General features: G+C 58.7%; 1 protein-coding gene across 10 annotated transcripts in view; it reads right to left on the bottom strand.

Moving 5' to 3' along the window:
- Bcor (BCL6 corepressor) overlaps positions 1–20,295 on the bottom strand; it is a 125,777-nt gene that overhangs the window by 35,122 nt on the left and 70,360 nt on the right. For 4 of the 10 annotated variants that reach the window (XM_004645586.2, XM_004645588.2, XM_004645587.2 and 1 more), the window contains exon 1: positions 7,876–8,617. The exons of 4 other annotated variants lie outside the window; for them this stretch is intronic. The gene's annotated coding sequence lies outside the window, so the exon portion shown is untranslated. Of the gene's footprint in view, positions 1–7,111; positions 7,134–7,875; positions 8,618–20,295 lie in introns of those variants that run through there. 2 more of the 10 variants (XM_023705891.1, XM_023705887.1) reach the window with 2 other exon arrangements.

Genomic DNA, 20,295 nt, shown 5'->3' with positions numbered 1-20,295 from the left:
CAGAACCAGTCATTCCAAGCAATTATTAATCCTTGGGGCCTACTATGTGCCCAGCATTCTTCTTTGATCCTAAAGGTGGATAATTATTCCCAGTCTTACAAATGAAGAAACTTACTGAGGCTCAGAGGCCATAAATAACTTGCCCCCAAGGTCACACAGCTAGTAAAAAATGGGCCACGGTCAAACTCAGTCCTGGAGTTGCGGAGAGGAGCCAATTACTGTTCTAATTGCGCCATGTGAAATCCCTGCTTTCATATACTGTCTCCTCCAAGAAGTTTGGAAAGGTTCTCAGGGCTCGCGTACCCAAGCAGAGTTAAAAAGTGAGCCCAAGGAGCCCAAGTTTCTCCTACATCCAGTCATCTCTGGGTCCACTGAAAAGTGTTTCCCAATTTCTCCCTACATCCTACAAACCTAGTCCCTACACTGAAATGGCCTGGTGCGAGGCGAAGGCCCAACGGGACACTGCTTTCCCTTCCTCAGGGTAGGTGGGTCGGCCCCTCTGGGATGCCTGGAAAAGTGCTGACTACTGGTAGTAGGCACTGGGTTTGCCACATAAAGCAACAAATCAAATTATCTAGACAGAGCAAAAGCCCTTTGGAAGAACTCCTACGCCTGAGTCTCCTAGGGTTTAAAGGAAAAGCCCCAGGGACCATAAGTGGTGAGAGAGCAGGGAATTTGGAGAGCTAGCTTGGAATATGTCAGGCCCTATTGGATCCTCTAGTGATCCCACAAAGCGCCAAACCCTTAGGCAAGTTGGGGGTGGGGCGTCTTTCCTTTTCCCAATCTTTCCTCCCCAAAGCGCTAGGCGACGGGCCTCAAGGGCCCGACATCCCTTCCCCACGCGATCCTCAATTCCTTGATGCTCTCCGGGCTTTCAGATGCCCCAGGAACTACCTACACCCGACGACGCCTGCAGCAGGTTCCAACGCCAGCGCGGCTCGGTGGGGACAGGCAGGGGCACAGGACACTCGGCCGCCCTGCGGGCTTCCCAGTCCGCGACCATTCGTCCGGCCGGACGCCGAAGCTCCGGATGTGCGAAATGGCCCCGCGGCGCAACAGCAAGCAGCGGCGGGTGGCTCACCCAGCTCGCCAGCCGAACACGCCCCCGAGGCTCGGCGGCCCCTGGCCCCGGGCCAGCCCTCCGCAAGTGGCTTTCTCTTTTTTTAAACTTTCACAGCCTAGGCGAGCCGGCCAAGTTAGCAAGCGTCCCTTCCTCCAGGTTCCAGGGAGCCTTCTAACCCCTCCGGGGAAGGGGACCTGCCAGCACAACCAGCCAGGGGCCACCGCGGACTTTTCCCTCTCCACCCTACCCTACCCCTCCAACCTAGGCCATCTGGAGCAGGCGGCCTCCGAAGCGATTGCCGTCCAGCAGAGCCCGCGACCGCAGCGTCCGGAGAGGAACTCCCCCGCAGCCCCACCGGTCCCGACCGGTCCACTGCGCGCACGAAGCGCGCCCTCCACACTCACGCTCTCTCCAAAGGTCTAACGCTTCGCGAGGGGGGATGGGGAGAGCTAGGCGGGAAGGGGGAAGGGCTTTTTTTTTTTTTTTTAACTCTTCAGAGGCTAGTTTTTGGTGTCCCTGGCACGACTGCAAATGCCCCAGCAGAACAATAGGAATGGGGGGTGGGGAGTGCCGGAAATGGTGCAGGAAGACCCCTATAAACCTCCCCTCCCCATCGCAGTTACTATTAGCTTGGAAAAGACTCTGGCACCTTAACTGCAATAGTGCCTTTTTATAACTTTTCCCTGAACACGTCCCCCTCCCCACATTATGAAACTACAAAGGCAAAAAGATCGCTCGCAAAGTTGTGACCTCCTGAAGCTTTAGAGCTTCTCATCTGCTCTGCCCCAGGCGCCCTGACCTGACTCACCCCCTCCCCCAACAGTTCCCCCGTTTTGCACCTAGACAATAAATTTAGTTTAATTTAGCTTCCGGTCTTTAATTTTAGCAGGTCTCCTTTTTGCATGCAAATCAATATGGCAATTACCATCTAAAAGCTCGCCCAGCCCCGGGTCAATGTAAATTGATCATTGTCCGCCTTCCACAAAATAACACCGGGAGTCTGTGGTGCATAATGAGATTATACTGGAAACTGTCTTTTAGATCACAAATTATATTTTATGCTGTCAGGATCTTCTCCAAGCGGACTTCCCGCTTGTCTAATCACAGGGAGCCCAACCTCTGGATGCCGGCTGGGGAGACACAGCTTAAAAAAAAAAATCTCAACAAAGTGAAGACCCCTATTTGTGAGACCCTGTACTGGGATCACCCGGAGATGAGCTTGTGCCCCTAGAGAGGAGCCTTTCTATAGAAAGATCGCAGAAGAGCATCGTTAATAATGAACTCCTACCCCCCAAGTTAGATATCCCTTCCTGAGGACCACGTAGAAGGCAATCAGAGAAATCTGTAGGGGGCTGGCCATCAGCACACCCTCCGGCTGACACACCCGGCCTCGGCTGCTACAGGGACGATAGAGTAGGCCAGACACTCTAGCGCTGCGGCTCCTCCTGACTTCACTATTTAGGCCTCACCAAGGCGGCTGGCTTTGCAAACAGACGGAATGCCCTCTGCCATAAAAACTCGCAAAGAACCCCAAGCCTCCCCACTCCAGTCTGGGAAAAAACCCCACCAGACCCGATTCTCGAAACGGATAGCCGGAGCTGCGCTGTAGAATAGAACTTCTCTCCGAGAGCGCCGATCGCCCGCCCCTCAGCGGCCCCCGGGGCACGGGTGTGACCCTGAGGCCTAACAAAGGGGCCTTCTGAGCTCCTTTCGGCCCAGTGCTGGCGGGGGAGGGGTGGGGCGCTGAGGCCGAGGTGGACCCACGCGTTCCCCCGCCCCACCGCGCCTGGCTACGTCGCTAGGCCAGGCGCCCTCGAGGAAACCACCAGGGTGGCATTGTCGCAGGGGCTGCTGGGCATCGCTAGGTACCCCAGAAGACCGTTCTATGCCCGAGACAGCACTTCAGCATTGCGAGCCTCGAGCCCAGCCTGCGGCCCGGCCCGGCGCGGCCCTGCCCCGCCCTGCCCCGCCCGGCCCGGGCTCCACCCAAGTGCGGTCTTCCCAATAAAAGCTGGAATTCCCGGCTGGGCTTAGACAAAGAGGGACCGCGGCAAATCGATGCCGCGGGCAAACTAAACCCTTGCCGGAGTTTACGTGCGCGTCTGGGGTCACTGAGGCGCCTGCTAATCCATCCTACACAGGCCGTCCCGCCATGGTCTCCTCCAAGGGAAAAAAAAAATTAAAGCATGCCAAAATGAAAGCATACCTTTCTCCCTTTTATTCCTCCAAGAGGCCACACTTCTTTCAGTTCTGCCTTCCTGGGTGCGCCAGGCCCTACCCTACTTAGGCTAACAGGACCCCAGCAGTGCCACATCTCTTCCCGACCACAAAGTGGCAAGCTACTCCTCTTTTTCCTACCCCACCCAGGAACTCAGGGTCATGAACTCTAAATGTCTCCAGGATCCCTCAAACCTACTCAGCACACACTCTTCTGCCCAAACCAACCAAAGTAGCTCCACTGAACTTTGGGAAGCCGCTCTACTTCGCTTAGCTTTTGGCAGATACTTTACTTCCCTGTGAATTCCAGTATGAATGTGGTTGTGTGGCCCACACTTCCGTACCCCACGTTAGTTTCACTCCGTAGGAAAGTCTTCAGCATTGAAGAGGTTTTGTCATTCAGCCTGTGCATCTAAGCATGGATGTATGCATATGAATGCTTTTTGTGTTTCCAAGTGACCCTCTTCACACCTTTAAATGGGCTTTTTGTCTCCAACGCACTTACAGAAATTCTGTCCTAGTTTCCAGCTCAACCAAGTCTGAGATTTTTCTCTTTATAATATGGCTACACATTTCTATATTTGCATACCCATGTTTACATTCCTCTTGGCCAGTTCTTTATCTCTTACGTATCTCGTGTCCAAATGGGACACTGGAGCCCAAATGTCTTGATTTGTCTCAATACATGTCATCCAGGCACACAGCTTAATCTGACCAATCCTGTCTAATCCATATACCTCCTTGCTACTAATATTCTTACTTTGCCTGTAATGTGGCTCATTCCTGGGCCAGACCAGTATGGGTTTGCAGTTCAAATGTAAATCCCTTAGGCCACAAACCCTTAAAAGGGAGAAGGGGGGCAGGAGACAGTGGAATGTCAGTAATGAGCTATTTATGCATAGGGTAACCCACCCACCAATTTCAAGCTCTGGAAAGAACTAATGTCTGCGGAGTTGTATTAAATTGTTAGACCAATTCAATATTAGCCCCATATGTGTATACAAGTGATGGATCTCGATGTAGTGTCCAGACTGCCTCTATTTGAGTCTGTCTCTGCACGTATCTTGTCTCTTAACTCTCCGCAAGTTCATGGTTAAAAGTTATGTATTTGGGTAGCAACTCAAGGACCCCTGTTCCTGTTTTCTCCCCCACCCCCACTGCATACCTGTACATCCTGGCCTGGCACCTCAGGCTCAGATCCTTAGTCTGCAACCATCTCAGTGAGAAGCCCCACCCAACTACAGCTCCGTGCAGACCTTCCCTTACTTGAATAACTGCAAAAAATCTGAGCTCTACATCTGTGCCTCCCAGACTCAGTTCCTTAAGTGAGGTGCCCATTGTGTGTGTTCACAGCTCCCCCACAGACAAGTACCCGGTCAAGCTACATCGTTTAGCAGCTCCATTTGGTTTGTCGAAGAATCGAGCCCAATGCGCTAGGACATAACCAAGCAAACACAGAAGAGAAAGGAAAACCCTAGACCCAGACTACTGACCCCTCCCCTCCCGCGGGCTACTCTAGCCTCCAGGACTCTCAGATTCTGCCCTTTCCACAATACACTACCTCCACGGCCCTTAAAGGGTTAAGAGAAACCTCGCAGCCTTCCTTCCACCCGGCTCGCCGGGCCTGCAGACTAGCTCGTTCGCTCGCTGCTCACGGGAGTCTGCTGCCGTCTCCGCGCCCCCCCCCCGCTCGTCCTTCAGCCGGGAGGGAGCCTGCATGCCTGTCTAGACCGATCTATCACCGGCACACCAACAACACCCGCGAGAGGGCGGAGACCCTGCCCAGGTCCCCTGGCCCGCACGGTTCACGGCGGGCAGAGCCCGGGGAGCGTGACGGTTCCTGTGGGGTGGGGGCGGGGAGCCACAGGCGCTGGCCGCCTGGAGGGTCCTCCCCAACCGCTGGCCCCCGTGCTCCCACCAGCCCCGGCTACAGGGGCACAGCCTCAGCTCTGCACGCTGGGCAGTCCTATTTTTATCTTGTCTAATCCCAAACTGGGCGGGGAGCACAGGCGTCGTGCTTAGAGAACAAGAGATAGGCGAGGGAGGCGGGGAGGAGCAGCCAGGCAGCGACGCGAGAGGGAGCGAGTTAAAGACACAGCGGAGGCGACCGTGAGCAGGAAGAAAGAGCGGGCTGCGCGGGCCTCGCGGCGCCGCACGCAACGCGCCGCCCCGCGAAGTTACATTTGCCTCCCCGCTGTCTCCGGCTGCGGTCCCCTCTTTGCTTTCCAGCGACGCTCTCCGCAGCCCAGACCACGGGGCCCTGGCCTGTGTGGGAGGCGGAGGCCAGGCCAGCCCTGCAAAGGGCTGGAGAGAATCGCTAATGAGCTGTGCGGCCCATTGATCCAGAGAACACTTCCTAATTAACTCTCAGTCACCTACTGGTGACAGCGCCTCAAAGGACAGCGCTGGGTCCGGCCGAGCGCCTGGCGCCCCAACCCCGCGCAGCCCCATAACCACGCCAGGCAATTCGTGTGCGTGACAGCATACACCCGCACGCTGAAGGCCATCCTCGGATTAAACCTGGACGGCATATTAATTATCGCCTCCCGCTTTCCTCTACGTACTGAAATCATGCCCAAAATAAACCCGAGAGCCAATCCTGCAAAGCCCGGACCAGATAACAGGTCGGGGCGCGGGGGGGGGGGGGCGGAAGCGAGAAGGGTCTAGAAGTGAGCCTTATTCCCCAAGTGTCCACGTACCGGAGTCTCTGAGACCAACAATTAAGATGCCTTCCCCACATGCAATTTTGTTGGCAAAACCGAACCCAACACCTTCTAAGGGTTGATTTCGGCCCGCGGTGTCCGTTTCCAGTGTCACAGGAAGTGTCAGATGGCTAGAAATACCCAAGTCTGTCTGCGCTCACCACCCTCCAGGGTGGGCCATTTCCTCTTCATTTTGCTCCCAGAACATCTTAAGGGTTTTTCTCCAAAGGGCTATCCTCAGAACCAAGTAACAGTACTCCGATCCTAGCCGCCTCTCAAGAAGGGGGTAGAAGAGTCACATAACCCAAGCCCTGAGCTATAGTCTAGATTCAGAAACTGTGCGAATACCTATTCGAAGCGCTGGTTTCTTTTTAAGGTTTGCTTTTAAATACACATACCCTCCTCCCCCTCCCTTCTCAGCTCTTCTATTCCCCCCCCCCCCGACGCCGGCGGCGCGCACCCTGGCGCAGGGGCACTCACAGCCTCTAGCTGGAGATCGCGGACTTTCTGGCAAAGACTCATTAAGAGCAAATTAAGCCTTGCCCGACCACGGCCTATGCGCGATCAGACTCGGCTGTCTTCGGGACCCGGCTACGTGCCCCATTGAGCGTTCCGGCAGCGGGAAGCCCGCCGGGACCTCGTGTGCCTCAAGCCGCTTTACTCCACGCACAGCGCCCCAATGTTCAGTTCGTAAACACCAACTGCTCGTCGCCGCCACCCGGAGTCCCCGAGTTGGCGGAGGCTCTGCGGCGCAGCCTCCCGCCCGCTCCAAGCGCGGGGCTCGCGGCGCGTCGGCGCGTCGCCCTCCCTGCCTCAACCAAGGATCGCGCCCGGGTGCGCAAGTTCCTCTTCGCCCGGAGCCTCTGCACCGCACGCCCTCCGAGTGGGACCAACTTCCTCTGGCCACAGACTTTCGCACGCCCATCAGGGATTGCCACCGGACTCCCCACAGCCTAGCCGAGGGCCCAGATCTCGCCTCCTTCTGCCCTCCCCGCACACAAACATTCTATACCCACCCCTAGGGGCTCATAATTTAAAACCTACCCCTCAGCTTCCCGAGGAGAGAGACGGTGGGAGGGGGTCCAGGATTAAAATACTAAAAGAACATTTACAAAACAAAGCGTCTGACCTGGAGGGAGGGCGGACCGGCCCAGTTCGAACCTCTGGCTCTGCGCGATCGCTTAGTAGTTTTTTTTTTAATCCACGTGATTCGCGTTTTGGGGTAAGCCAAGAAAAGCCCGGGACTCCCCTCCCGAGTTGTGCGGCTGCGACAGGTCGAGCTTTGCTCGGCCCCAGGCGCCCGCCACACACTCTCGTGCACGCACACGCCGTCGTTCCACTTGGAAGAACCACGGGCCCCCGGAGAGGGGAGACGAGGCGGCAGCGGCGGCGGCTGGGGGTTTTTACATTTCTTTCCCGAGTCGAAAAAGAAAGCAGACGGGAACTCGCCACCCTCCCCTTCCTGCTCGCGAGCTAACGCCGAGCCGAGCTTCCCAGCTTCCAGCCCAGCCCCCCCCTGCGCCCCACAATCCGCGCTCAGCGGCGACCGCGCTCCCGCGCAGACACACAGGCTGCAAACTTCCACTCGGTGAACTCTCTGCTCTCTTCCCAACCCCTCGGGATACCGCAGCCCACACCCCGTTGCTCCCCTCCCTCCCTGGTGCCTACGCGGGACCACTGGCGTTGGCTACATTTCTAATAACTTACAGCTATAAAATAAAAACGAAAGCGAGCAAGGCAGCTAAAAAAAAGCGCAAGGCAAAAAGCTTCGCAGTGTCCACGAGTCGAAGGAATCCGCGGCGGGCTGAGGCCTCGGGGGAGGGGGGCGACTGCAGTCCGCGGCGCGCCAGCCCGCCCGCAGCCCGCCTGGGGAAAGGTGTTCGGGGCACTGACCTGAAATCCCCAGTCGGAGAGTAGGCAGGGAGCCTGCGATCCTGCGCTTTGAAGTTTTCCCCGGAACAGAGTCGAGGCAACGAAGAGGAGCCGAGGGCGGTTGGTTGGGTGGGGAGAGGTGTGCGGGGCTCAGAGGTGGCGACACTAACAGGCGGAGACGGAGCCGAGCCGGGGAAGCGCGGCGAGCAGCAAAGTTTGCCGTCCCCGGCTGCCCGCAGCCCGCTCACGGCGCCGCGCTCGCTGCCTCCCTCGCCGTCTGCTGCCAGCCGGTTGCCCTCGGGGTCGGCCCAGCCGAGGGGTGGGCTCTGGGCCGCGTGGGGGTGGGGCGGGGCGGGGCGGGGCGGGCTCCGAGCTTCAGGGCAGGTGGCGACAGTCCCGCGCGATCCTCCCGGCTCCCGCAGCTGGACTGGACTCGGCCAGGCTCAGCAGCTCCCGCGCCGCCGCTGCTGCCCGCGCTCGGGCAGGAGCCCCAGCGCCATGTTGACGGTTCGCCGCGAGCGCCCGCTCGGGCTGGGTGTGTGTGAGTGTGTGTGTGTTGGCCAAGTCGTCCCTGCGCGGCGACAGCGCGGCTTGGGCTCTTCGCCCGGCGGCTCGCGGGCTCCCCCTCCGCCGCCGCCCGCCTCGCTCCCGCTCTCGATCGCGGTCTAGGCTCCGGGCGTCTTCCCCGCAGCCACGGAGCTCTGTGAGGAGCGCAGCTCTGCCTCACCTTGCCGCTGGGAGCCCGGGCTCCGTCTGCCGCCGCACGCCGCGATCCCAACGCGTCCCCCTCGCTGGATCCCTCCTCTTCCTCCTCCCCCTCCCTCCGCCCGCCCTCCCTCCTTCCCTCCCAGCAGCCGCCTCCCCTCCCCCTGCAGGCGCAGCACTCGGGCGACAGCCGCCCGCCCGCCGCCGCCTCCAGCTCTCGCAAGTTTGAGCTCCCCCAGTCTCCGCTCACCCTTAGCTGCGGCGCCTCCGCGGTGGGGTTTCGGAAGGGGTGATTCCCCAGGAAAGGTTTGCCCGAGTTTCCTGGGCCGCCATCCGTTCCTGGCCCGGAGCGTTTTGGCCTCTCCACGTCTGAATCCTGGACCACCTGGGTGGCACCCCCCCATCGTCCCCTCCCCAGTTCCAGCCAAATGGGCTGCTTACGCCGGCCAAGGCGCTCGTCCTGGGCGAATGGGAGACCTACTTGGGCGGTGGCGGCTGTGAGGGCGGCCCGCAGAGACTGAGAGGAGGGGATGGGGGCGGCGGGGGTAGCTCTCCTAAGCGCGCGCGGAGGCTCCCCTTGGTACCCAGAAGGCCAGGGGAGGACCGCAATTACCATAAAGCGCCTTGCACTCAGCTCAGCCAAAGCTGTCAAACCCCAGCGGCAGCCGCCACTGCCGCCTCTCACCACCAGCGCTGCGCTCTCCGGGCCTCGCGTCCCCTCCGAGACCCCGCAGAGCCTAGCAGTGCGCGTCCGCGTACACTCCACCCCTGGTCGCCTCTTTTTCCCCCAAGGAGCTCGTTCCCATTTCAGTCTCAAGTGCTACCTGAAAACACCACCCGGGGCAACAGCGGCCTTTCTGCCTGAACTCCGCGCCCGAGTTCCCCGGACGTTTCAATTTTGTGGGAAGTGTTTGGAGGCGGGGTTGGGGCAGGGGGCAGCTCTTGGGGGGTACAAGGAGGAGAGGGAGTGGGCAGTACACAAGCGGAGATTCGTCTGCATTTCTCCTAGACCTCAAGCATTTCATGGTCTGCACTTCAGATGATAGGAGGGTCTGCCCTGGCCCCTCACTCCGGCCCTGGGAGATATCTCCCACGTTTTATTTTCCTTGGCAAGGAGCAACTTTTGGCTTACACCGTTCGCCCCATAAATTTCCACTCGGTAACGTCGTGCTGATCGGTGCTGGGCGGCCGCGACGGCTTACAGCCTGCGCCCGCAGTTCAATTCAATTGACACGTATTGAGCTTCTCCAGCGCACCCAGCGCAGCTCTGGGCGCGTGGGGCGGGGGTGACGGGGGGGGAGGGGGAGAGAGAGAGAGAGAGAGAGAGAGAGAGAGAGAGAGAGAGAGAGGCGGAGAAGCGAGGTTCCGGCCTCCTCAAGGGCGAGCAGAGAGAGCCCCAGTTCTCGAAGCTCCAGGGAAGGGGCGAGAGTGGGGGAGGGGTGCTCCGGCCTAACCACACCCACACCAGGGGCTCAGACTTTCGACCGCCAAGGGTGACCCCATTCGGTTGCTCCCCAGAGTCTTCTGCTGGGAGTGGGGGTGTGGGATGGAGTGTCTCCTGCCTAAGGACAAGATGGTGCAGGCTTTAAGAGGACAGAAATCCGAAATGGAGGTGGCTTATAAATCCACACGGAAAGTTTTTAAATATCCTGGAGTGTCCCCATGCCAAAAATAATCAGAAGCATCTCAAGTTGATTACTAAGTCAAGGTCAAGGCCAAAATCAGCTCTAGCTAGGAGATATTTTCCCTTTTAAAAATGAGACTCACTACTGACTGTGGGACTCACATTAGGTGTGATTTTATTCATTCTGTTTTAGTTCTCAGCATATACTTTAAAAAAACAGCCCTTCTCAAAGCAGAAGTGAAACATCTCTACCGTTTGAAACCCGAAACTTTGGGCAGAATTAAATCTTCATGCTCCAGAGCTGCTTGTAACAACTGATGCAAAAGACAGGCAAGCAGGCAAGTGCCCGCGTCAGCAGTGCCCAGCCGTGCTGGGCCGCGATCGCTTCCAGGACTCTCTCTCGGCTGCAGAATGGAATGCACGCTTTTTCTCCCGGGTCTTTCTGGGGGGTGGATGTCTCTGAAAGCTAACCCACACATTTTTTTAATCTCCGGTAACAAGCAGAAAGACACCTGGACTATTATGCTGTAAAGCTATTTTTTATAAAGACATTTTAGGGCCAGACATTAAAAGTTATTAGACTGAACGCATGCGAGTTACAGACACAGCTGGAGAAAAGGCCGATGGTTGTGTTGTAGCAACATTTCTTTTTGAAGGGACTCTTTTTATTCAAAACAAGTCTAAAATAACTGGGAAAGCTGGAGTTGGGTATTTATGGGGCAACTCTCAGAACGAGGGTCCAGGTGAAAAGGCTGGGTGGGAGAGCTGGCCTCACCAAGCATGGAGCAGAGCTGTGCCAGGCTCTTCCGGCCCGGTTAGGCTGCACCCACAGAGGCCCTGGCCCCAAGCCCATCCACCTTCTCTCCCCTCCCTGAAACTACCCAACTCTCCCCAAAGACATAGGCTTTTCCCAGAGCTCTGAGTCACATATAGCTATCCAGAACTTTCGCCAAATCCAGGAGCTGAGCATGGAGCCTGCTGCCTTTTGGAGTCCCTCGGCCTCCCAGGGCTGCTGACAAAGGGGCCTGTTTGTCTAACTTTAAGTCCTAGAGTTAAAATGAATGGGGAGGGGTGCTGTAAATGTGAAGGGGCCTGCAGTGAGGGCTGACTGCCGAAGAAATTTGATGCTGGAGATAAACAGGCCAGTAAATTTGGCCTTTGACATAATTTGCAGCATTCACCCCCCACCCCCCACCCAAGGAGTCTCTTGCCTCTACCATATCCTCTGTCGGGCTGGTGGGATTAAAGGTTTTCTCCATCTCCTAGGGATACATTTTCCAACTTCATGGGATTTTAGAAATATTAAGGGCATCCTTAAAGGCGTGAGTGGGGGTGGATTCGTGACTCACCAGGAATTAAAATGTGGGATTTTCCCGAGGCGCCTAAAGCAGAGGGGAGGGAGATGGTGGGACTGCACCTATTGGCCTGTCTAGTTGGAATTATTGGGAGGTGAGAAGCAGAAAACCGGAAGAGCAGTCCGGGCTCATCCCCACTCAGGAAGAGGCTCCAGCAGCCTGTGCAGAGGCCGGGCTCTTCGCCTGATGATTCCTCTTCTGTTCTCCTCTGAGCCCTCCAGTGCTGACCCCGGGGGTCAGGCCGCCATGCCTGGCACTCTTCAAGGGGAGGATTGCAAAGAAAGCAGAGGAGGAGGCGGTGAGGGCAAGAGTGAGTGAGCGTTAAGGGAGGCAAGGCCTGGCAGCCAGCTGAGAAATAAAGAAATCTGCGCAGAACCAAGAGGTGCTGCATGGTGGAACTATGGGGGCTGCCCCTCCTCCACCCGCCCCTTGCTCTTGAAAAGGTCTTGTGGTTACAACATATGGCTGGACCTCAGGCTCCCAGTCCCTTTCCTGAAGCTGATTCTAAACAGACCATGAAACTGGGCAAGCAAGTTGGAGCTTCTGGGAGCAGGCCTGGAGCCTGGCTGCCCTTTGCAAGTGAGGCTGACTTGGCAATGCCTGCCAGGGCCTCTTCTACCCCATGATGAGGGCCTACCCCAGGTTTGAGGAACCCTGAGCTCCCAAGATCATAGGGGCATCCATTTGTAATGTGTATGTAGGACAGAAATCCTAAACTGTAGGCCTCTAATACTGTGAATCAGTTATGGTAATATGTAGGACTTGAGTAGTTACAGGTAATGTAGCTTTGCTTTGCATTACATAAAGTAGCCTGTTAATGTTAACTATCTTTAACACAAATGACTACACTTACAGTCCTCACTGTTGCTTTTTTCATTTATGTATTTGGTACTGGGTCACACTATGCTCCTACGTGGCTGCTCGGATTCGTAGTGATCATCCTGCTTTTAGCCTTCCCAGGATTACAGGTGTGCACCAACACACCAGATCTCTGTGGCCTGCTCAGCTCACCTAGGGGTGAGACTGGTGCAGCATGTGGTGCCAGGGATCGAATCCTGCTCCCTGCCCTTGCCTATGCAAGTGCTTAGTCTGCTGAGCTATCTTGCCAGCCCCTGTTACTTTTTTAAAAAGTTTTTTTAATCTTTATTTGCTACAGGGTCTGGCTACACAGCTCGGACTGGTAGTGATCCTCTCATCTCAGCCTCCCCAGCGCTAGGATTACAGGTATGTGCCACCATGCCTGGCACGGCAGGCCTGGTGCATCTGGGGCAGGCACTGCATGCAGTACTGGGACTTGAACTCAGGTCCTTGCTCTCTCCAGGCAGGCACTTAGACTGCTAAGCTATCTCCCCAACCCTCACTGTTACTTTTTAAGATTTTAGGGGCTCATCCCATGGCACATTTACAAAGATACAGTGGCTCATCTTCCAAGCCCCTGGCAGTAACCAGCTTCCTCTCCAAAATTCAAATGAGGTAACAATTGAAGGCCCATTCTTGTCCCCCGGACTTCACTAATCTGGAGGCGCCTAAAGGTTACTGCCTCCTCTGGGACAGATATAGCTGGACCTGGGTTCACCCAGTTAAAGATGGCTGTTCTTTCCTCTGCCTGGCTTTTGGAAGGTCACTGAGTATGCTTGGGGGGACCTAAGTGGTTTGCAGCGACAGCTTCTGGGAACTTCTGACCTGGCCTTGAATTGTGTCAGATCTCAAAGCCCAAGCATGTCTACACTGCACAACTCCTAGTACAGCTGAGGGCTGATCCAATGGCCACAAATGCTTCAGGGTTTTTTCTAGGAGGCCACATTCCCACCTCAGCCAGGTCCCAGTTTGAGTCCTCCAAGCTGTCAAGCTGGCTGGATGCTCCTACAGATAAACCTGGACAGATGCCACATCCAGCCTGGGCAGCTTGTTTAGCAAGGCGCCTCCTGTGCATATTTTACCAGGCAGGGGGCAGTGAGTAGGAACCAAAGAGAGGGGGGCAGGGAATCACCAACTACTCACCCTGCACCCAGTGTCCTGGTCTCTGCCTCAGCCATTTTGTATCCAATTTCCCTCCTCCACTTCATGGGGCCCTGGTAGAAACTCACCACCCCAAGTCCTCCTCGGGCGCTAGCCTAGACTGAAGAGATTTGGAAGGCTCTGCCAGCTTGTTCCAGCCCCACAGGGTGGGGTACTGACCAGTAGATGGAAACATGCCACTGATCAGTCTCCAATGTCCTCTAACCATCCCCTCTAGCCCCAACACACACAACCTGGCACAGAGGTGAGTAGGGCAGGCTGGTTGCTTGGGAAGGTTGCATCTAAGGCTTGTGCTTGGCTGGAGGTTCCAAATGGCTTAATCTGCTGCACATTTTACCTGTTCCCATTTCACCTCCCAGCCCACTCTACTTGGCCTCTGCCTCTGGAGCCCCCCCATCACTGTATCTTCAGTGAATTAGCAGCAATAGGCACCACGGGCACGCACACACACGCCCCCCTCCCCGAGAGTGAGGGGCGTGGGGAGGGGGGCTGCAGGGTGGTTTGTGTTTCGAGGCCTGACAGAACCTTCTGTGTGCGGCGGAGGGAGGAGGCTAATGCATAATGCACAGCGCCTGGAAGCCCGGCCATTAGCGGCCTGTCGGTGACACAGACAAACGACTGAGAGGGAGGAGATCCAGCTCGCTCTGGAGTTTAAATATACCAGCGTGGAGGGGAAACGCCATGATTTAAAACTGTGTGTTTGCAGACACTCGCATATATTTTAATGATTTCCAGCAGGCTATGCATCCCAGCCTGGCATCACTCCTCCTCAAGGGGGGGAGTGAGTATAGAGGGGAATGAAGGCAGAGAAGCTTCAACCCCAAGACCCACCACCAGCTTTTGAGAGATGAAGAGAGGTTGGTAAAGGCAGTGCTGAGAAAGCCAGGCTTGGGGAAGCCGCAGGAACCAAAGCCATCCAGATCTTTTTCTTTTCTTTCTTTTCTTTTTGGTTTTTTAAAAATCTAGGCATAAGGCCTTCCAGCCTAGACTGGACTGTGTGTCACACTAGAAAGGCCCCAGGAGATAAATAATCAACCTGGGACCCTTCCTTCCCTCAGGAGCCCACATTTTTGAATCTTGCTTTTCCACTGACAACCCAGAGACCTCCTTCCGGCCCGTTTAACACACTAGTGTTTTTTAGCAATTAAGGCGAGAAGGGGGTGGGGATAAAGATAAGCCAATTTTTTTCCGCCATGCAAGTGTGAAAGATAAGATAAGGCTAAGCTGGGGCAAAGCGGCTGCTTACAACCTCCCCTCTGCGATTTTGATCGGTCACTTCTTATCTCGTAAAAATGCTCCTTTGGAAAACTGCATCAAAAAAAGAAAAAGGCTGAAGGAAAGCATTTTCATTTGGAAGTGACATTTAAAACCCACCTCCTCTCCACCAACAACCCCCTCCCCATTGGCAGGCTCCCCGGGAAAAGTCGCACCTCTACTGCAGGGCTTCAGGCTTTCTCGTGGGGGGCAGGATTACTAGTGTAATTAGGTTGAATAAAACCAGGGATGCGTGATGAGGATTTAGCCTGCCTCCAACCCAAGCTCGCGGTGGCGTTTACCTTCTCTTAGTTACTGTCGATGTTTGCGTTTTACCGTGGTGTTCCTGTGTTGAAACGAAACAGGTAGCTATATTTGGGAGGGTCATATAACTATGTCAACATGAGGTGGTTGTTAATGCGAAAGAGTAAAACTCCGCTGATCTTTACAGGCCCCCGTAAAGGACGAAAAAGGCACCACAGGCCCTAGAACCCAAGAACTCCAGCCGAACTGGACTCTGCGGGAGTTTTAAAAATCCTTTTTCCTTACAGAAATCTCACCGAGCGATTTTTTTGAGGCAGGTTTCCATATTAAGCTCCAGGCCTTTAGGGTGGCCTGCAGATTCCCTCCAGCTCCACCGCGGTCTTCAGACTAAACATCTGCGGGGGGGGGGGGGAGGCCTTTAAGTAGAGTGGACCAAAGCTCTCTGATTACCCGGGGTTCAAAGGTTCCTCCATCCCCCACCTTGAGTGCACCTTGGGAGCCCCGCGCACAGGCTCCCGCCGGACCCAGGCTCGGCTAAGGCACCCGAGGCCCAGGCCCAGCCGCTGCTGGATTGTCCCCCGGGAGCCGAAACCACCAAGCGGGGAAACCCCTCCTTTAGCCCTTCCCCGAAAAGCCTGGCCGCGGCGTAAGCACCAAGCGACCGGGCATCCGCTGACAGCCGGGCCTCACGTAAGGCCCACACGCGTCCCATTAGTCAGCCGAGTTCCCCTCGGGCGAGCCGTCTGGCGCAGCCCCAAGGCCGGGTGCAGGCGGGGAGGGGGTGCGGGGACGCGGCGAGCTGGGGGCGGGGGCGCGGGCTCCGCGGGGCCTGGCCGGGCTCGGTTCCGCGTTCCTGGACCAGCGGGTAAGCTGAGCCGGTGGGGCAGGCCGCTCCCTAGCTGGCGCCGGGGCGCCGAGCTGCGCTTCACGTGCCCGCCATATCAGCGGCGGCGGCGAGGAGGGCGCTGGGAGCGCGCGGCCGCTCCGGAGGGGCTTCGACCCCCGCCTCCCCGCTGGGACCACCCCGCAGCCCCCGGCCCCGCGCTAGCGGAGCGCAGCATGGGCAGACGCCCAGAGACTCGTAGGGCGCCGTTCCGAGATCAGCGCGGCGGCGACAGCCAAGGGAGGGTGCTCCTCGCGGCCGCCCCGGGAACTTCCCAGCCGCCCCGCCGCCGCCGCCGCAGTCACGGGGACCGGAAGCACTCGCGCCGCCCAGAGCTGCCTCCGCTGGCCCCCAGGGCTGTTCCAGACGAGGGTTGGCCGCACGTCACTCCAGATCCCTCCTGGCCCCGGGCGGCTCTCGGTACCCTGGAGTATCCCCATTTAAGCCCAGAGGATCCTCCTCGCGGTCGGTCGGGTGAGACAACCCTGGGCGACCGCCACAAGCACGCCCCCTCCTCCTCCCCGCCCCGCAGCTGGGGCGGGAGGGGCGCGGAGCCACCACTCCGGCCGGGCTGGAACACCTGCTCCCGGGCCCTGCAGCTGGGCGCGTGGTGCTGGGAGAGGCTGCCTACTGTTGTGTGCAGAGATCGCGGAGGAGAAAATGGGGCTCCGAAGCGCGGAGCCTGGAGCAGCCTAACCTCAGCTCCCCTCCTCTCCCACCCATCCTGGGCGGTCTGAGGGGGGGCCTCAGTCTCCTTTCAAGCGTCGAAGGGCCACTAGCCCCTAGGATCCAGCTTCTGGCCTTATGAGGTTCGAAAGACAGATGGGGCAAAACCTGTTTTAGGAGCCTTCCCGTGTCCGCCTCCGCTCTGCAAACCAGACACTCTGGTCGGCCCCTCAGTCCCACTCGAGCCTTAGGCGGCACTGCACCTCCTCCCTTCCCCATGGGGGCCGAGAGTCCGGTACCGGGCTCCGACTTGGCCACGGCGTGGGGGAGGGCCGAGGGACCTCTCCTCTTCTGTGCCGGTGGAGATCCGGCGGCGGCCGCGCTAACCTGCCCGACTTTCCCTGCCTCGCCTCCACCCCGTCCCGCCCTCCCCGACTCTCCTGGCCCAGGGCCCGGCCGAGGAAGGCGTTGTTTTGCCAGCGGGAGCCGAGCGAGTGCGCAGAGAAAAGCCTCCCCGCTCTAATGAGAGTGCACACAGCGCTGCAGCGAGGAGGATGATTACCCGGCGGGCGGGGGGCGCAGGCCCGGGCCGCGGGCGGCGTGTGCGGCGGCCCCGCGGGCCCGGAGTCCCCGCCTGTCTGGCTGCTAATCGCACGCTTTCTGCTGTTACGGAGGCAGGCGGGAGCCGGCGGCGGAGACCAGCGCCGGCGACTCGGCGGGTGACACGGAAACATGGCGCAGCGCCCCTCCCCCGCCCGCCTTCCCCGCGCTCCCGCCTCCCCGCGCTCCCGCCTCGCACTTCCTCCCGCCCGCGCGGCTTTTGCAGTTCTAATGCTCTGCTTTCGGCCTGGCACCATTACGCTAGCAGCCGCTTTTCTGCGGCCCCGCGCGTCTCTTTCCCCTTTGTTTTCAGGGTCTATAGAAAACCTTCGCTTTTGTCCAGAGCTCTCGTTAAACCAAACTTGTGGTGGCAACGGAAGGCGGTGCGGACGGGGAGGGGCCCGGGGATTTTGGCAGCAGCCGACTCGAACGAGGTGGAAACTTCTCTCGTTGGGTTCCCCGCCACCCTGCCTTCCCCTCCCCCCCATGTAGAGCAGCGGTCCTGCCAATGTTTCTCTCAGAGGCCCAGGCGCTCCAGGAAGGTCTGGGCCGCAGGGACTTTGGCCACGGGTGAAGAGCCCAGGGTGCGACTCTTTGACTCCCGACTTTCTGGCACCTCGCTTCTTGCAGCCTCGACTTGGCTCTCCTTCCCTTTGGTCATTCAGGGCTTTGTATCACACTTGGTGAAGAGGAGGGAAGAGAAAGTGTTTCGTCTGTGCGGTTTTTATTTTAAGGATTTGTTGGAATCTCTCACCTCCAACTGTGGCCTCCTTTGTAAGATCTAGGGCGAGAAGGGGGAAACGCGGCCTCTGCGGGGAAAATATCGAAAACCTAGCCCTGGAGGCTGGATCGTACACTACTAACCTGCTCAGCCACCCCTAGTCGACACGCGGGCTGGGGCGACCCTGAAGAGCTGGGGGCGAAAGAGCTAGGTTCCTCTATCCAGGAGACAAGGCTCCCTCGGGCGCGAGTAGGACCACCCCCGACCCCCCTCCCGCACGCTTGCTCCGCGCGCGCGCTGGCGCGCTCCCCGGCTCGACGCGCACGCCGTGACTGTCCGCATCGGAGCTGCTCAGGCGGCAATTTTTTAAGCCTGCAATTAAGCGAGGCGTCGCCGTGTCCTCTGCTAGTGTCGATCCTGTCAGTCGCACATGGCCTTGGTGCTCCGGTCCGAGGCCCCGCGATTAGTCACAGGCTCGCTTCGCTCCTTCCCTAATCCGCCTCTGCAGGCAGCCTGGGGACGCGGCCGACTTGGCGGCGCTGGCAGGGAGCCACCGCACGCGGGGCGGGCCGCCTGGCTAGTGCCAGCTCCACTGCACCCCAGCGGGCGCGGGCCCTGAGGTGCGGTCTCGATGCCCCCTCCCCCCTCACGGTCCCCTGGCTGGGGCGGCAGTGCCCCTCCTCCTCCCACCCCACTCCCGGGCCTGGGAGATCTATTTGTGTGGTGTCATTTGCATAAAAATAGGACAAGTGTTTCTGTGCGTTCGAACGCGGGAGGCGAAATCCTTATTGATGTGTCTGTGTGGAGCCTTCGGTTGTCGGAGCAGTTTGATTTAGTGTGTTTGTGTTGCTTTCTGCGAGAAATGAGAGGAAATCCTGTGCAACGCCATCGGCGGCGGGGCCCCGAGCATTCCCCCCCCCCCCCCCCGCGCAGCTGGGGAAGGTGCACTGTCTGAGCCCCAGCGCTCCGGTTCCACAGCGAGCAGGTTGAGGGCCAGGCAGGCGGCCCATTATGACTCATAAAACTGGGAGGCCTAATCACCAGCTGCCAACCCTTTTACATGTGGCGCTTCCCAATGCTCCTTTCGCCCAGGTCGGGCCTCCTGCGGGTTCGCCCTGGACACGACTCGAGGCGCCCAGAGGGAGCTAATCAAGTGGCCGCTCTTTTCCGTCAGCAGCGCGGCATCCTTTCCTGGGCGACCCCAGCTCTCTCGGCCTCTGCGCTGCTACCCAGCAACTCCTCAGCTTGGACAAATAGCTGGGAGGGCGCCGGCCTCTCGGAGCCAGTAAATCAATCATTAACTCCCTGGCGAGGCCAGGCCAAGGGAGGGAGCGGCGGCCAGAGCCGAGTCCGCGGGTCGAGCGCAAGGCCCGCATTCCAGGTTAGGAGGCATCCACGGGCCAACGAGCAGGATGCGTCGAAGCAGGTCCCTCCAGGGCGTCCTGGTCCCCTCCAAAGCCTCTGCCTCACCCGGCCTTTCAGTCCCGCACCGCGCCTCGCCAGGCAGGTCGGGTTACCGCGGCCCTTGGGCAGGCTTGAACATTAACAAGCCGCCTTGGGCCTCACTGCCTGCTCTCCTCTGGAGAGCGTGCTGCGCTTGGACAAGCCCCTCGGATCCGGCGGGCCACCGCCTGGTCCCGGGTGGCCAAACCAAACTGATTGCACCCGGTGGGGCCCGGTCTCCCCGCAGCAGCCTCCTCCCGGAGCCCACGGCCGTGCCGGCACGCAAAGAGTTAAAAGCCCCGGATAGCCCTGGCTCCTCCGCAGCGTGGAGGAAACGTTGATCAAAGTGCCCAAGGGGAAGGCAACACGCACACTTGGGCCTAGGTCGAAGGAGGCCGCCTGGCGATGGCTCGGGAGCCGCCCGCCGCGACCCGCTTCCCACACTACGCTCCCGGGAACGCGGCAACGGCGCTGGCCCGCGCAAGTCACCCGGCGGAGCGCTGCGCGCCGGGGCCGGGAAAGGCGGCGGGAGGAGGGACAGGGAGGGGGGCAGGAGGCGAGCCCGGGCCTCACGCCAAGAGGCCCGGAGCCGCAGATTAGTCACCGCTCGGCTCGTCGCTCACGGGTGCGCCCGGGAACCGGGAGGACAGGCGTCGCCCTGCACCGCCGGGCTCCCGGGGCCTCGGCGCCGGTGCCCCCGCCCCCACCCCCGCGCGCGCCTGCCGCGGCCGGATAGACTCTCGGGGACTCGCGCAGCCGAGATCCACTTGTCAGTTCAAGGGCAGGACAGAAACTCTGCAAGCTGTGTCTTGCGAACAGGAAATTTCTCATTGACAAGGTGGTGCCCATCCCCCACACCGGCTTCAAAACAAAACAGAACCTCGGCGCGGGCTGCGGACGCGCCCTG

The sequence above is a fragment of the Octodon degus genome, unplaced genomic scaffold (assembly GCF_000260255.1).
Source record: "Octodon degus isolate 3935 unplaced genomic scaffold, OctDeg1.0 scaffold00232, whole genome shotgun sequence".
In the NCBI taxonomy this organism is placed as follows: Eukaryota; Metazoa; Chordata; class Mammalia; order Rodentia; family Octodontidae; genus Octodon; species Octodon degus.
Note: the sequence above shows the minus strand (reverse complement) of the source record. Positions and strands in the feature narration are given on the sequence as shown.